Genomic DNA, 18,515 nt, shown 5'->3' with positions numbered 1-18,515 from the left:
TATCAGTTTAAACTATCATTTTTTGATACAAAGAGTTATATATTCATGTCAATATCTCTCAAATTCTAGTCAAAATCGGCGTCTTTGGGCATTTTAGTAACGAAAACCTTAATAAACTATTAGATTTCGACGTAAGGCAACCTTTCTGAGTCAAATAGTTGCCGATTTCGATAAAATCTTAGTCAGAATCTGCTTTTTCGCCTCTTATTGTACCCAAATCTACCTTAGAAATGCAGATATATACTTAAAACACCTTCTTTTGGGACAAATAATTGGTTTTCGCCCTTGATTTACGGAAGATTATAGCCAAAACATGCATTTTCATAACTTAGCGAACTGAAATCTACATTAAAACTGCAGATAGCTACTTAAAAATTCACTTCCTTGAATTGATAATAGGTTTTTCTTTGTCATTTTAAACAGATTCCAGTCAAAATCGGTTTCTTCGATTCATATCGTATCTAAAACCGCATCAAAACTGCAAATATCAGTTTAAACTATCATTTTTTGATACAAACAGTTATATATTCATGTCAATATCTTTCAAATTCTAGTCAAAATCGGCGTCTTTGGGCATTTTAGTAACGAAAACCTTAATAAACTATTAGATTTCGACGTAAGGCAAACATTCTGAGTCAAATAGTTGCCGATTTCGATAAAATCTTAGTCAGAATCTGCTTTCTCGCCTCTTACTGTACCCAAATCTACCTTAGAAATGCAGATATATACTTAAAACACCTTCTTTTGGGACAAATAATTGGTTTTCGCCCTTGATTTACGGAAGATTATAGCCAAAACATGCATTTTCATAACTTAGCGAACTGAAATCTACATTGAAACTGCAGATAACTACTTAAAAATTCACTTCCTTGAATTGATAATAGGTTTTTCTTTGTCATTTTAAACAGATTCCAGTCAAAATCGGCTTCTTCGACTCATATCGTACCTAAAACCGCATCAAAACTGCAAATATCAGTTTAAACTATCATTTTTTGATACAAACAGTTATATATTCATGCCAATATCTTTCAAATTCTAGTCAAAATCGGCGTCTTTAGGCATTTTAGCAACGAAAACCTTAATAAACTATTAGATTTCGACGTAAGGCAACCTTTCTGAGTCAAATAGTTGCCGATTTCGATAAAATCTTAGTCAGGATCTGCTTTTTCGCCTCTTATTGTACCCAAATCTACCTTAGAAATGCAGATATATACTTAAAACACCTTCTTTTGGGACAAATAATTGGTTTTCGCCCTTGATTTACGGAAGATTATAGCCAAAACATGCATTTTCATAACTTAGCGAACTGAAATCTACATTAAAACTGCAGATAACTACTTAAAAATTCACTTCCTTGAATTGATAATAGGTTTTTCTTTGTCATTTTAAACAGATTCCAGTCAAAATCGGCTTCTTCGACTCATATCGTACCTAAAACCGCATCAAAACTGCAAATATCAGTTTAAACTATCATTTTTTGATACAAACAGTTATATATTCATGCCAATATCTTTCAAATTCTAGTCAAAATCGGCGTCTTTAGGCATTTTAGCAACGAAAACCTTAATAAACTATTAGATTTCGACGTAAGGCAACCTTTCTGAGTCAAATAGTTGCCGATTTCGATAAAATCTTAGTCAGAATCTGCTTTTTCGCCTCTTATTGTACCCAAATCTACCTTAGAAATGCAGATATATACTTAAAACACCTTCTTTTGGGACAAATAATTGGTTTTCGCCCTTGATTTACGGAAGATTATAGCCAAAACATGCATTTTCATAACTTAGCGAACTGAAATCTACATTAAAACTGCAGATAACTACATAAAAATTCACTTCCTTGAATTGATAATAGGTTTTTCTTTGTCATTTTAAACAGATTCCAGTCAAAATCGGCTTCTTCGATTCATATCGTATCTAAAACCGCATCAAAACTGCAAATATCAGTTTAAACTATCATTTTTTGATACAAACAGTTATATATTCATGTCAATATCTTTCAAATTCTAGTCAAAATCGGCGTCTTTGGGCATTTTAGTAACGAAAACCTTAATAAACTATTAGATTTCGACGTTAGGCAACCATTCTGAGTCAAATAGTTGCCGATTTCGATAAAATCTTAGTCAGAATCTGCTTTTTCGCCTCTTATTGTACCCAAATCTACCTTAGAAATGCAGATATATACTTAAAACACCTTCTTTTGGGACAAATAATTGGTTTTCGCAATTGATTTACGGAAGATTATAGCCAAAACATGCATTTTCATAACTTAGCGAACTGAAATCTACATTAAAACTGCAGATAACTACTTAAAAATTCACTTCCTTGAATTGATAATAGGTTTTTCTTTGTCATTTTAAACAGATTCCAGTCAAAATCGGCTTCTTCGATTCATATCGTAACTAAAACCGCATCAAAACTGCAAATATCAGTTTAAACTATCATTTTTTGATACAAACAGTTATATATTCATGTCAATATCTTTCAAATTCTAGTCAAAATCGGCGTCTTTGGGCATTTTAGTAACGAAAACCTTAATAAACTATTATATTTCGAAGTAAAGCAACCATTCTGAGTCAAATAGTTGCCGATTTCGATAAAATCTTAGTCAGAATCTGCTTTTTCGCCTCTTATTGTACCCAAATCTACCTTAGAAATGCAGATATATACTTAAAGCACCTTCTTTTGCGACAAATAATTGGTTTTCGCCATTGATTTACGGAAGATTATAGCCAAAACATGCATTTTCATAATTAAGCGAACTGAAATCTACATTAAAACTGCAGATAACTACTTAAAAATTCACTTCCTTGAATTGATAATAGGTTTTTCTTTGTCATTTTAAACAGATTCCAGTCAGCTTCTTCGACTCATATCGTACCTAAAACCGCATCAAAACTGCAAATATCAGTTTAAACTATCATTTTTTGATACAAACAGTTATATATTCATGTCAATATCATTTAAATTCTTGTCAAAATCGGCGTCTTTGGGCATTTTAGTAACGAAAACCTTAATAAACTATTAGATTTCGACGTAAGGCAACCTTTCTGAGTCAAATAGTTGCCGATTTCGATAAAATCTTAGTCAGAATCTGCTTTTTCGCCTCTTATTGTACCCAAATCTACCTTAGAAATGCAGATATATACTTAAAACACCCTCTTTTGGGACAAATAATTGGTTTTCGCCCTTGATTTACGGAAGATTATAGCCAAAACATGCATTTTCATAACTTAGCGAACTGAAATCTACATTAAAACTGCAGATAACTACTTAAAAATTCACTTCCTTGAATTGATAATAGGTTTTTCTTTGTCATTTTAAACAGATTCCAGTCAAAATCGGCTTCTTCGACTCATATCGTACCTAAAACCGCATCAAAACTGCAAATATCAGTTTAAACTATCATTTTTTGATACAAACAGTTATATATTCATGTCAATATCTTTCAAATTCTAGTCAAAATCGGCGTCTTTGGGCATTTTAGTAACGAAACCCTTAATAAACTATTAGATTTCGACGTAAGGCAACCTTTCTGAGTCAAATAGTTGCCGATTTCGATAAAATCTTAGTCAGAATCTGCTATTTCGCCTCTTATTGTACCCAAATCTACCTTAGAAATGCAGATATATACTTAGAACACCTTCTTTTGGGACAGATAATTGGTTTTCGCCCTTGATTTACGGAAGATTATAGCCAAAACATGCATTTTCATAACTTAGCGAACTGAAATCTACATTAAAACAGCAGATAACTACTTAAAAATTCACTTCCTTGAATTGATAATAGGTTTTTCTTTGTCATTTTAAACAGATTCCAGTCAAAATCGGCTTCTTCGATTCATATCGTATCTAAAACCGCATCAAAACTGCAAATATCAGTTTAAACTATCATTTTTTGATACAAACAGTTATATATTCATGTCAATATCTTTCAAATTCTAGTCAAAATCGGCGTCTTTGGCATTTTAGTAACGAAAGCCTTAATAAACTATTAGATTTCGACGTAAGGCAACATTCTGAGTCAAATAGTTGCCGATTTCGGTAAAATCTTATTCAGAATCTGCTTTTTCGCCTCTTATTGTACCCAAATCTACCTTAGAAATGCAGATATATACTTAAAACACCTTCTTTTGGGACAAATAATTGGTTTTCGCCCTTGATTTACGGAAGATTATAGCCAAAACATGCATTTTCATAACTTAGCGAACTGAAATCTACATTAAAACTGCAGATAACTACTTAAAAATTCAACTCCTTGAATTGATAATAGGTTTTTCTTTGTCATTTTAAACAGATTCCAGTCAAAATCGGCTTCTTCGACTCATATCGTACCTAAAACCGCATCAAAACTGCAAATATCAGTTTAAACTATCATTTTTTGATACAAACAGTTATATATTCATGTCAATATCTTTCAAATTCTAGTCAAAATCGGCGTCTTTGGGCATTTTAGTAACGAAAACCTTAATAAACTATTAGATTTCGACGTAAGGCAACCATTCTGAGTCAAATAGTTGCCGATTTCGATAAAATCTTAGTCAGAATCTGCTTTTTCGCCTCTTATTGTACCCAAATCTACCTTAGAAATGCAGATATATACTTAAAACACCTCCTTTTGGGAAAAATAATTGGTTTTCGCCCTTGATTTACGGAAGATTATAGCCAAAACATGCATTTTCATAACTTAGCGAACTGAAATCTACATTAAAACTGCAGATAACTACTTAAAAATTCACTTCCTTGAATTGATAATAGGTTTTTCTTTGTCATTTTAAACAGATTCCAGTCAAAATCGGCTTCTTCGATTCATATCGTATCTAAAACCGCATCAAAACTGCCAATATCAGTTTAAACTATCATTTTTTTATACAAACAGTTATATATTCATGTCAATATCTTTCAAATTCTAGTCAAAATCGGCGTCTTTGGGCATTTTAGTAACGAAAACCTTAATAAACTATTAGATTTCGACGTAAGGCAACCATTCTGAGTCAAATAGTTGCAGATTTCGATAAAATCTTAGTCAGAATGTGCTTTTTCGCCTCTTATTGTACACAAATTAACCTTAGAAATGCAGATATATACTTAAAACACCTTCTTTTGGGACAAATAATTGGTTTTCGTCATTGATTTACGGAAGATTATAGCAAAAACATGCATTTTCATAACTTAGCGAACTGAAATCTACATTAAAACTGCAGATAACTACTTAAAAATTCACTTCCTTGAATTGATAATAGGTTTTTCTTTGTCATTTTAAACAGATTCCAGTCAAAATCGGCTTCTTCGACTCATATCGTACCTAAAACCGCATCAAAACTGCAAATATCAGTTTAAACTATCATTTTTTGACACAAACAGTTATATATTCATGTCAATATCTTTCAAATTCTAGTCAAAATCGGCGTCTTTGGGCATTTTAGTAACGAAAACCTTAATAAACTATTAGATTTCGACGTAAGGCAACCATTCTGAGTCAAATAGTTGCCGATTTCGATAAAATCTTAGTCAGAATCTGCTTTTTCGCCTCTTATTGTACCCAAATCTAAAATTGCTCCGTTTTCCCAAAAAACGAATCGTTTTCGAGTTATGGCCATTTTAAAATCGAAAAAAAAAATTCGAAAAAGGGCCGTATCTCGGTAAGGGTGCGCCGGAGGCGAAAAATAAGTGAATTTTCGTACCGAGTTTAGTATAACGTGCGTAGGAGTGGTGCGGTTTCGTAAACACTATCGCCTGGTAGGTTTCCGACGGTCATCCTATCCATTCAAGTTTGAAATTTTAAATCGAGGTAGGCTCGCAATACTCTATACGATGGCGGCGGGGGTACCAAAATCAAGAAAATGGCGAAACCGATACCGGATTCCCGTAAAATGGGGTGGTAAAGCGTCCCCTTTGGGGCAAAAAATTGCTCGGTTTTCCCAAAAAACGAACCGTTTTCGAGTTATGGCCATTTTAAAATTGAAAAAAAAAATTCCAAAAAGGGCCGTATCTCGGTAAGGGTGCGTCGGAGGCGAAAAATAAGCGAATTTTCGTACAGAGTTTCTTAAATGCGCGTAGAGTGGTGCGGTTTCGTAAACACCATAGCGTGGTAGGTTTCCGACGTTCCTAACAAACCGCCACCGAAGAAGTTCACGGTCTAGGCAATCTATATACTCAACTTTGGTCCATTTTGGTTAGTTTTGGTTATCGCTTTAGTGATGCCAACCACGACGGAGGCGGTGTACCATCTAGGCGGTCTATATACTCCACTTTGATCCATTTTGGTTAGTTTCTGTTATGGAAGCGGTCTATATATAGAGACGACCTATATATGGGGGCGGTCTGTATATGGAGGCGGTCCGTATATGGAGGCGGTCCGTATACGAATGCGGTCTGTATTTAGAGACGGTCTGTATATAATGGCGGTCCGTATATAAAGGCGTTCTGTATATGGAGGCGATCCCTATATGGAAGCGTATAGCAAGGCGATCCATATACGAAGGCGGTCTATATATGGAGCCGGTCCGCATACAAAGGCGATCCGTATACGCGAATTCGAGGTGAAACCGCGAAAGGCTCATTAAATCAGTTATGGTTCCTTAGATCGTACCCACAATTACTTGGATAACTGTGGTAATTCTAGAGCTAATACATGCAAACAGAGGTCCGACCGGAGACGGAAGGAGTGCCTTTATTAGATCAAAACCAATCGGTGGCGGGTTCGCGCCCGACATCGTTCAACTTGGTGACTCTGAATAACTTTACGCTGATCGCACGGTCTCGCACCGGAGACGCATCTTTCAAATGTCTGCCTTATCAACGGTCGATGGTAGGTTCTGCGCCTACCATGGTCGTAACGGGTAACGGGGAATCAGGGTTCGATTCCGGAGAGGGAGCCTGAGAAACGGCTACCATATGGGAAAACAGAGCAATTTTTTGCCCCGTAGGGGACGCTTTACCACTCCATTTTACGGGAATCCGGTATCGGTTTCCCCATTTTCTTGATTTTGGTACCCCCGCCGGCATCGTATAGAGTATTGCGAGCCTACCTCGATTTAAAATTTTAAACTTGAATGGATAGGAGGACCGTCGGAAACCTGCCAGGCGATAGTGTTTACGAAACCGCACCACTCTACGCACGTTATAATAAACTCGGTACGAAAATTCGCTTATTTTTCGCCTCCGGCGCACCCTTACCGAGATACGTCCCTTTTTCGAATTTTTTTTTCGATTTTAAAATGGCCATAACTCGAAAACGATTCGTTTTTTGGGAAAACGGAGCAATTTTTTGCCCTTTTTGGGCCGGTTTACGACCCCATTTTACGGGAATCCGGTGCCAGTTTCCCCATTTTCTTGATTTTGGTACCCCCGCCGGCATCGTATAGAGTATTGCGAGCCTACCTCGATTTAAAATTTCAAACTTGAATGGATAGGAGGACCGTCGGAAACCTACCAGGCGATAGTGTTTACGAAACCGCACCACTCTACGCACTCTACCTTAGAAATGCAGATATATACTTAAAACACCTTCTTTTGGGACAAATAATTGGTTTTCGCCCTTGATTTACGGAAGATTATAGCCAAAACATGCATTTTCATAACTTAGCGAACTGAAATCTACATTAAAACTGCAGCTACTTAAGAATTCACTTCCTTGAATTGATAATAGGTTTTTCTTTGTCATTTTAAACAGATTCCAGTCAAAATCGGCTTCTTCGATTCATATCGTATCTAAAACCGCATCAAAACTGCAAATATCAGTTTAAACTATCATTTTTTGATACAAACAGTTATATATTCATGTCAATATCTTTCAAATTCTAGTCAAAATCGGCGTCTTTGGGCATTTTAGTAACGAAAACCTTAAAAAACTATTAGATTTCGACGTAAGGCAACCTTTCTGAGTCAAATAGTTGCCGATTTCGATAAAATCTTAGTCAGAATCTGCTTTTTCGCCTCTTATTGTACCCAAATCTACCTTAGAAATGCAGATATATACTTAAAACACCTTCTTTTGGGACAAATAACTGGTTTTCGCCCTTGATTTACGGAAGATTATAGCCAAAATATGCATTTTCATAACTTAGCGAACTGAAATCTACATTAAAACTGCAGATAACTACTTAAAAATTCACTTCCTTGAATTGATAATAGGTTTTTCTTTGTCATTTTAAACAGATTCCAGTCAAAATCGGCTTCTTCGATTCATATCGTATCTAAAACCGCATCAAAACGGCAAATATCAGTTTAAACTATCATTTTTTGATACAAACAGTTATATATTCATGTCAATATCTTTCAAATTCTAGTCAAAATCGGCGTCTTTGGGCATTTTAGTAACGAAAACCTTAATAAACTATTAGATTTTGACGTAAGGCAACCTTTCTGAGTCAAATAGTTGCCGATTTCGATAAAATCTTAGTCAGAATCTGCTTTTTCGCCTCTTATTGTACCCAAATCTACCTTAGATATGCAGATATATACTTAAAACACCTTCTTTTGGGACAAATAATTGGTTTTTGCCCTTGATTTACGGAAGATTATAGCCAAAACATGCATTTTCATAACTTGGCGAACTGAAATCTACATTAAAACTGCAGATAACTACTTAAAAATTCACTTCCTTGAATTGATAATAGGTTTTTCTTTGTCATTTTAAACAGATTCCAGTCAAAATCGGCTTCTTCGATTCATATCGTATCTAAAACCGCATCAAAACTGCAAATATCAGTTTAAACTATCATTTTTTGATACAAACGGTTATATATTCATGTCAATATCTTTCAAATTCTAGTCAAAATCGGCGTCTTTGGGCAATTTAGTAACGAAAACCTTAATAAACTATTAGATTTCGACGTAAGGCAACCTTTCTGAGTCAAATAGTTGCCGATTTCGATAAAATCTTAGTCAGAATCTGCTTTTTCGCCTCTTATTGTACCCAAATCTACCTTAGAAATGCAGATATATACTTAAAACACCTTCTTTTGGGACAAATAATTGGTTTTCGCCCTTGATTTACGGAAGATTATAGCCAAAACATGCATTTTCATAACTTAGCGAACTGAAATCTACATTAAAACTGCAGATAACTACTTAAAAATTCACTTCCTTGAATTGATAATAGGTTTTTCTTTGTCATTTTAAACAGATTCCAGTCAAAATCGGCTTCTTCGATTCATATCGTATCTAAAACCGCATCAAAACTGCAAATATCAGTTTAAACTATCATTTTTTGATACAAACAGTTATATATTAATGTCAATATCTTTCAAATTCTAGTCAAAATCGGCGTCTTTGGGCATTTTAGTAACGAAAACCTTAATAAACTATTAGATTTCGACGTAAGGCAACCTTTCTGAGTCAAATAGTTGCCGATTTCGATAAAATCTTAAAACTGCAAATATCAGTTTATACTATCATTTTTTGATACAAACAGTTATATATTCATGTCAATATCTTTCAAATTCTAGTCAAAATCGGCGTCTTTGGGCAATTTAATAACGAAAACCTTAATAAACTATTAGATTTCGACGTAAGGCAACCTTTCTGAGTCAAATAGTTGCCGATTTCGATAAAATCTTAGTCAGAATCTGCTTTTTCGCCTCTTATTGTACCCAAATCTACCTTAGAAATGCAGATATATACTTAAAACACCTTCTTTTGGGACAAATAATTGGTTTTCGCCCTTGATTTACGGAAGATTATAGCCAAAACATGCATTTTCATAACTTAGCGAACTGAAATCTACATTAAAACTGCAGATAACTACTTAAAAATTCACTTCCTTGAATTGATAATAGGTTTTTCTTTGTCATTTTAAACAGATTCCAGTCAAAATCGGCTTCTTCGATTCATATCGTATCTAAAACCGCATCAAAACGGCAAATATCAGTTTAAACTATCTTTTTTTGATACAAACAGTTATATATTCATGTCAATATCTTTCAAATTCTAGTCAAAATCGGCGTCTTTGGGCATTTTAGTAACGAAAACCTTAATAAACTATTAGATTTCGACGTAAGGCAACCATTCTGAGTCAAATAGTTGCCGATTTCGATAAAATCTTAGTCAGAATCTGCTTTTTCGCCTCTTATTGTACCCAAATCTACCTTAGAAATGCAGATATATACTTAAAACACTTTCTTTTGGAACAAATAATTGGTTTTCGCCCTTGATTTACGGAAGATTATAGCCAAAACATGCATTTTCATAACTTAGCAAACTGAAATCTACATTAAAACTGCAGATAACTACTTAAAAATTCACTTCCTTGAATTGATAATAGGTTTTTCTTTGTCATTTTAAACAGATTCCAGTCAAAATCGGCTTCTTCGATTCATATCGTATCTAAAACCGCATCAAAACGGCAAATATCAGTTTAAACTATCATTTTTTGATACAAACAGTTATATATTCATGTCAATATCTTTCAAATTCTAGTCAAAATCGGCGTCTTTGGGCATTTTAGTAACGAAAACCTTAATAAACTATTAGATTTTGACGTAAGGCAACCTTTCTGAGTCAAATAGTTGCCGATTTCGATAAAATCTTAGTCAGAATCTGCTTTTTCGCCTCTTATTGTACCCAAATCTACCTTAGATATGCAGATATATACTTAAAACACCTTCTTTTGGGACAAATAATTGGTTTTTGCCCTTGATTTACGGAAGATTATAGCCAAAACATGCATTTTCATAACTTAGCGAACTGAAATCTACATTAAAACTGCAGATAACTACTTAAAAATTCACTTCCTTGAATTGATAATAGGTTTTTCTTTGTCATTTTAAACAGATTCCAGTCAAAATCGGCTTCTTCGATTCATATCGTATCTAAAACCGCATCAAAACGGCAAATATCAGTTTAAACTATCTTTTTTTGATACAAACAGTTATATATTCATGTCAATATCTTTCAAATTCTAGTCAAAATCGGCGTCTTTGGGCATTTTAGTAACGAAAACCTTAATAAACTATTAGATTTCGACGTAAGGCAACCATTCTGAGTCAAATAGTTGCCGATTTCGATAAAATCTTAGTCAGAATCTGCTTTTTCGCCTCTTATTGTACCCAAATCTACCTTAGAAATGCAGATATATACTTAAAACACTTTCTTTTGGAACAAATAATTGGTTTTCGCCCTTGATTTACGGAAGATTATAGCCAAAACATGCATTTTCATAACTTAGCAAACTGAAATCTACATTAAAACTGCAGATAACTACTTAAAAATTCACTTCCTTGAATTGATAATAGGTTTTTCTTTGTCATTTTAAACAGATTCCAGTCAAAATCGGCTTCTTCGATTCATATCGTATCTAAAACCGCATCAAAACTGCCAATATCAGTTTAAACTATCATTTTTTTATACAAACAGTTATATATTCATGTCAATATCTTTCAAATTCTAGTCAAAATCGGCGTCTTTGGGCAATTTAGTAACGAAAACCTTAATAAACTATTAGATTTCGACGTAAGGCAACCTTTCTGAGTCAAATAGTTGCCGATTTCGATAAAATCTTAGTCAGAATCTGCTTTTTCGCCTCTTATTGTACCCAAATCTACCTTAGAAATGCAGATATATACTTAAAACACCTTCTTTTGGGACAAATAATTGGTTTTCGCCCTTGATTTACGGAAGATTATAGCCAAAACATGCATTTTCATAACTTAGCGAACTGAAATCTACATTAAAACTGCAGATAACTACTTAAAAATTCACTTCCTTGAATTGATAATAGGTTTTTCTTTGTCATTTTAAACAGATTCCAGTCAAAATCGGCTTCTTCGATTCATATCGTATCTAAAACCGCATCAAAACTGCAAATATCAGTTTAAACTATCATTTTTTGATACAAACAGTTATATATTAATGTCAATATCTTTCAAATTCTAGTCAAAATCGGCGTCTTTGGGCATTTTAGTAACGAAAACCTTAATAAACTATTAGATTTCGACGTAAGGCAACCTTTCTGAGTCAAATAGTTGCCGATTTCGATAAAATCTTAAAACTGCAAATATCAGTTTATACTATCATTTTTTGATACAAACAGTTATATATTCATGTCAATATCTTTCAAATTCTAGTCAAAATCGGCGTCTTTGGGCAATTTAATAACGAAAACCTTAATAAACTATTAGATTTCGACGTAAGGCAACCTTTCTGAGTCAAATAGTTGCCGATTTCGATAAAATCTTAGTCAGAATCTGCTTTTTCGCCTCTTATTGTACCCAAATCTACCTTAGAAATGCAGATATATACTTAAAACACCTTCTTTTGGGACAAATAATTGGTTTTCGCCCTTGATTTACGGAAGATTATAGCCAAAACATGCATTTTCATAACTTAGCGAACTGAAATCTACATTAAAACTGCAGATAACTACTTAAAAATTCACTTCCTTGAATTGATAATAGGTTTTTCTTTGTCATTTTAAACAGATTCCAGTCAAAATCGGCTTCTTCGATTCATATCGTATCTAAAACCGCATCAAAACGGCAAATATCAGTTTAAACTATCTTTTTTTGATACAAACAGTTATATATTCATGTCAATATCTTTCAAATTCTAGTCAAAATCGGCGTCTTTGGGCATTTTAGTAACGAAAACCTTAATAAACTATTAGATTTCGACGTAAGGCAACCATTCTGAGTCAAATAGTTGCCGATTTCGATAAAATCTTAGTCAGAATCTGCTTTTTCGCCTCTTATTGTACCCAAATCTACCTTAGAAATGCAGATATATACTTAAAACACTTTCTTTTGGAACAAATAATTGGTTTTCGCCCTTGATTTACGGAAGATTATAGCCAAAACATGCATTTTCATAACTTAGCAAACTGAAATCTACATTAAAACTGCAGATAACTACTTAAAAATTCACTTCCTTGAATTGATAATAGGTTTTTCTTTGTCATTTTAAACAGATTCCAGTCAAAATCGGCTTCTTCGATTCATATCGTATCTAAAACCGCATCAAAACGGCAAATATCAGTTTAAACTATCATTTTTTGATACAAACAGTTATATATTCATGTCAATATCTTTCAAATTCTAGTCAAAATCGGCGTCTTTGGGCATTTTAGTAACGAAAACCTTAATAAACTATTAGATTTTGACGTAAGGCAACCTTTCTGAGTCAAATAGTTGCCGATTTCGATAAAATCTTAGTCAGAATCTGCTTTTTCGCCTCTTATTGTACAAAAAATCTACCTTAGATATGCAGATATATACTTAAAACACCTTCTTTTGGGACAAATAATTGGTTTTTGCCCTTGATTTACGGAAGATTATAGCCAAAACATGCATTTTCATAACTTGGCGAACTGAAATCTACATTAAAACTGCAGATAACTACTTAAAAATTCACTTCCTTGAATTGATAATAGGTTTTTCTTTGTCATTTTAAACAGATTCCAGTCAAAATCGGCTTCTTCGATTCATATCGTATCTAAAACGGCATCAAAACTGCAAATATCAGTTTAAACTATCATCTTTTGATACGAACAGTTATATATTCATGTCAATATCTTTCAAATTCTAGTCAAAATCGGCGTCTTTGGGCATTTTAGTAACGAAAACCTTAATAAACTATTAGATTTCGACGTAAGGCAACCTTTCTGAGTCAAATAGTTGCCGATTTCGATAAAATCTTAGTCAGAATCTGCTTTTTCGCCTCTTATTGTACCCAAATCTACCTTAGAAATGCAGATATATACTTAAAACACCTTCTTTTGGGATAAATAATTGGTTTTCTCCCTTGATTTACGGAAGATTATAGCCAAAACATGCATTTTCATAACTTAGCGAACTGAAATCTACATTAAAACTGCAGATAACTACTTAAAAATTCACTTCCTTGAATTGATAATAGGTTTTTCTTTGTCATTTTAAACAGATTCCAGTCAAAATCGGCTTCTTCGATTCATATCGTATCTAAAACCGCATCAAAACTGCAAATATCAGTTTAAACTATCATTTTTTGATACAAACAGTTATATATTCATGTCAATATCTTTCAAATTCTAGTCAAAATCGGCGTCTTTGGGCTATTTAGTAACGAAAACCTTAATAAACTATTAGATTTCGACGTAAGGCAACCTTTCTGAGTCAAATAGTTGCCGATTTCGATAAAATCTTAAAACTGCAAATATCAGTTTATACTATCATTTTTTGATACAAACAGTTATATATTCATGTCAATATCTTTCAAATTCTAGTCAAAATCGGCGTCTTTGGGCAATTTAATAACGAAAACCTTAATAAACTATTAGATTTCGACGTAAGGCAACCTTTCTGAGTCAAATAGTTGCCGATTTCGATAAAATCTTAGTCAGAATCTGCTTTTTCGCCTCTTATTGTACCCAAATCTACCTTAGAAATGCAGATATATACTTAAAACACCTTCTTTTGGGACAAATAATTGGTTTTCGCCCTTGATTTACGGAAGATTATAGCCAAAACATGCATTTTCATAACTTAGCGAACTGAAATCTACATTAAAACTGCAGATAACTACTTAAAAATTCACTTCCTTGAATTGATAATAGGTTTTTCTTTGTCATTTTAAACAGATTCCAGTCAAAATCGGCTTCTTCGATTCATATCGTATCTAAAACCGCATCAAAACTGCAAATATCAGTTTAAACTATCATTTTTTGATACAAACAGTTATATATTCATGTCAATATCTTTCAAATTCTAGTCAAAATCGGCGTCTTTGGGCTATTTAGTAACGAAAACCTTAATAAACTATTAGATTTCGACGTAAGGCAACCTTTCTGAGTCAAATAGTTGCCGATTTAGATAAAATCTTAGTCAGAATCTGCTTTTTCGCCTCTTAATGTACCCAAATCTACCTTAGAAATGCAGATATATACTTAAAACACTTTCTTTTGGAACAAATAATTGGTTTTCGCCCTTGATTTACGGAAGATTATAGCCAAAACATGCATTTTCATAACTTAGCAAACTGAAATCTACATTAAAACTGCAGATAACTACTTAAAAATTCACTTCCTTGAATTGATAATAGGTTTTTCTTTGTCATTTTAAACAGATTCCAGTCAAAATCGGCTTCTTCGATTCATATCGTATCTAAAACCGCATCAAAACGGCAAATATCAGTTTAAACTATCATTTTTTGATACAAACAGTTATATATTCATGTCAATATCTTTCAAATTCTAGTCAAAATCGGCGTCTTTGGGCATTTTAGTAACGAAAACCTTAATAAACTATTAGATTTTGACGTAAGGCAACCTTTCTGAGTCAAATAGTTGCCGATTTCGATAAAATCTTAGTCAGAATCTGCTTTTTCGCCTCTTATTGTACCCAAATCTACCTTAGATATGCAGATATATACTTAAAACACCTTCTTTTGGGACAAATAATTGGTTTTTGCCCTTGATTTACGGAAGATTATAGCCAAAACATGCATTTTCATAACTTGGCGAACTGAAATCTACATTAAAACTGCAGATAACTACTTAAAAATTCACTTCCTTGAATTGATAATAGGTTTTTCTTTGTCATTTTAAACAGATTCCAGTCAAAATCGGCTTCTTCGATTCATATCGTATCTAAAACGGCATCAAAACTGCAAATATCAGTTTAAACTATCATCTTTTGATACGAACAGTTATATATTCATGTCAATATCTTTCAAATTCTAGTCAAAATCGGCGTCTTTGGGCATTTTAGTAACGAAAACCTTAATAAACTATTAGATTTCGACGTAAGGCAACCTTTCTGAGTCAAATAGTTGCCGATTTCGATAAAATCTTAGTCAGAATCTGCTTTTTCGCCTCTTATTGTACCCAAATCTACCTTAGAAATGCAGATATATACTTAAAACACCTTCTTTTGGGATAAATAATTGGTTTTCTCCCTTGATTTACGGAAGATTATAGCCAAAACATGCATTTTCATAACTTAGCGAACTGAAATCTACATTAAAACTGCAGATAACTACTTAAAAATTCACTTCCTTGAATTGATAATAGGTTTTTCTTTGTCATTTTAAACAGATTCCAGTCAAAATCGGCTTCTTCGATTCATATCGTATCTAAAACCGCATCAAAACTGCAAATATCAGTTTAAACTATCATTTTTTGATACAAACAGTTATATATTCATGTCAATATCTTTCAAATTCTAGTCAAAATCGGCGTCTTTGGGCTATTTAGTAACGAAAACCTTAATAAACTATTAGATTTCGACGTAAGGCAACCTTTCTGAGTCAAATAGTTGCCGATTTAGATAAAATCTTAGTCAGAATCTGCTTTTTCGCCTCTTAATGTACCCAAATCTACCTTAGAAATGCAGATATATACTTAAAACACTTTCTTTTGGAACAAATAATTGGTTTTCGCCCTTGATTTACGGAAGATTATAGCCAAAACATGCATTTTCATAACTTAGCGAACTGAAATCTACATTAAAACTGCAGATAACTACTTAAAAATTCACTTCCTTGAATTGATAATAGGTTTTTCTTTGTCATTTTAAACAGATTCCAGTCAAAGTCGGCTTCTTCGATTCATATCGTATCTAAAACGGCATCAAAACTGCAAATACCAGTTTAAACTATCATTTTTTGATACAAACAGTTATATATTCATGTCAATATCTTTCAAATTCTAGTCAAAATCGGCGTCTTTGGGCATTTTAGTAAAGAAAACCTTAATAAACTATTAGATTTCGACGTAAGGCAACTTTTCTGAGTCAAATAGTTGCCGATTTCGATAAAATCTTAGTCAGAATCTGCTTTTTCGCCTCTTATTGTACCCAAATCTACCTTAGAAATGCAGATATATGCTTAAAACACCTACTTTTGGGATAAATAATTGGTTTTCGCCCTTGATTTACGGAAGATTATAGCCAAAACATGCATTTTCATAACTTAGCGAACTGAAATCTACATTAAAACTGCAGATAACTACTTAAAAATTCACTTCCTTGAATTGATAATAGGTCTTTCTTTGTCATTTTAAACAGATTCCAGTCAAAATCGGCTTCTTCGATTCATATCGTATCTAAAACCGCATCAAAACTGCAAATATCAGTTTATACTATCATTTTTTGATACAAACAGTTATATATTCATGTCAATATCTTTCAAATTCTAGTCAAAATCGGCGTCTTTGGGCATTTTAGTAACGAAAACCTTAATAAACTATTAGATTTCGACGTAAGGCAACCTTTCTGAGTCAAATAGTTGCCGATTTCGATAAAATCTTAGTCAGAATCTGCTTTTTCGCCTCTTATTGTACCCAAATCTACCTTAGAAATGCAGATATATACTTAAAACACCTTCTTTTGGGATAAATAATTGGTTTTCTCCCTTGATTTACGGAAGATTATAGCCAAAACATGCATTTTCATAACTTAGCGAACTGAAATCTACATTAAAACTGCAGATAACTACTTAAAAATTCACTTCCTTGAATTGATAATAGGTTTTTCTTTGTCATTTTAAACAGATTCCAGTCAAAATCGGCTTCTTCCATTCATATCGTATCTAAAACCGCATCAAAACTGCAAATATCAGTTTAAACTATCATTTTTTGATACAAACAGTTATATATTCATGTCAATATCTTTCAAATTCTAGTCAAAATCGGCGTCTTTGGGCATTTTAGTAACGAAAACCCTAATAAACTATTAGATTTCGACGTAAGGCAACCTTTCTGAGTCAAATAGTTGCCGATTTAGATAAAATCTTAGTCAGAATCTGCTTTTTCGCCTCTTATTGTACCCAAATCTACCTTAGAAATGCAGATATATACTTAAAACACCTTCTTTTGGACTAAATAATTGGTTTTCTCCCTTGATTTACGGAAGATTATAGCCAAAACATGCATTTTCATAACTTAGCGAACTGAAATCTACATTAAAACTGCAGATAACTACTTAAAAATTCACTTCCTTGAATTGATAATAGGTTTTTCTTTGTCATTTTAAACAGATTCCAGTCAAAATCGGCTTCTTCGATTCATATCGTATCTAAAACCGCATCAAAACTGCAAATATCAGTTTAAACTATCATTTTTTGATACAAACAGTTATATATTCATGTCAATATCTTTCAAATTTTAGCCAAAATCGGCGTCTTTGGGCATTTTAGTAAAGAAAACCTTAATAAACTATTAGATTTCGACGTAAGGCAACATTTCTGAGTCAAACAGTTGCCGATTTCGATAAAATCTTAGTCAGAATCTGCTTTTTCGCCTCTTATTGTACCCAAATCTACCTTAGAAATGCAGATATATACTTAAAACACCTTCTTTTGGGATAAATAATTGGTTTTCTCCCTTGATTTACGGAAGATTATAGCCAAAACATGCATTTTCATAACTTAGCGAACTGAAATCTACATTAAAACTGCAGATAACTACTTAAAAATTCACTTCCTTGAATTGATAATAGGTTTTTCTTTGTCATTTTAAACAGATTCCAGTCAAAATCGGCTTCTTCGATTCATATCGTATCTAAAACCGCATCAAAACTGCAAATATCAGTTTAAACTATCATTT

Source organism: Cylas formicarius, unplaced genomic scaffold, assembly GCF_029955315.1.
Source record: "Cylas formicarius isolate icCylForm1 unplaced genomic scaffold, icCylForm1.1 PGA_scaffold_7__23_contigs__length_41026272, whole genome shotgun sequence".
In the NCBI taxonomy this organism is placed as follows: Eukaryota; Metazoa; Arthropoda; class Insecta; order Coleoptera; family Brentidae; genus Cylas; species Cylas formicarius.
The sequence above is the reverse complement of the archived record's forward strand: the minus strand, read 5'-3'. Positions refer to the sequence as shown.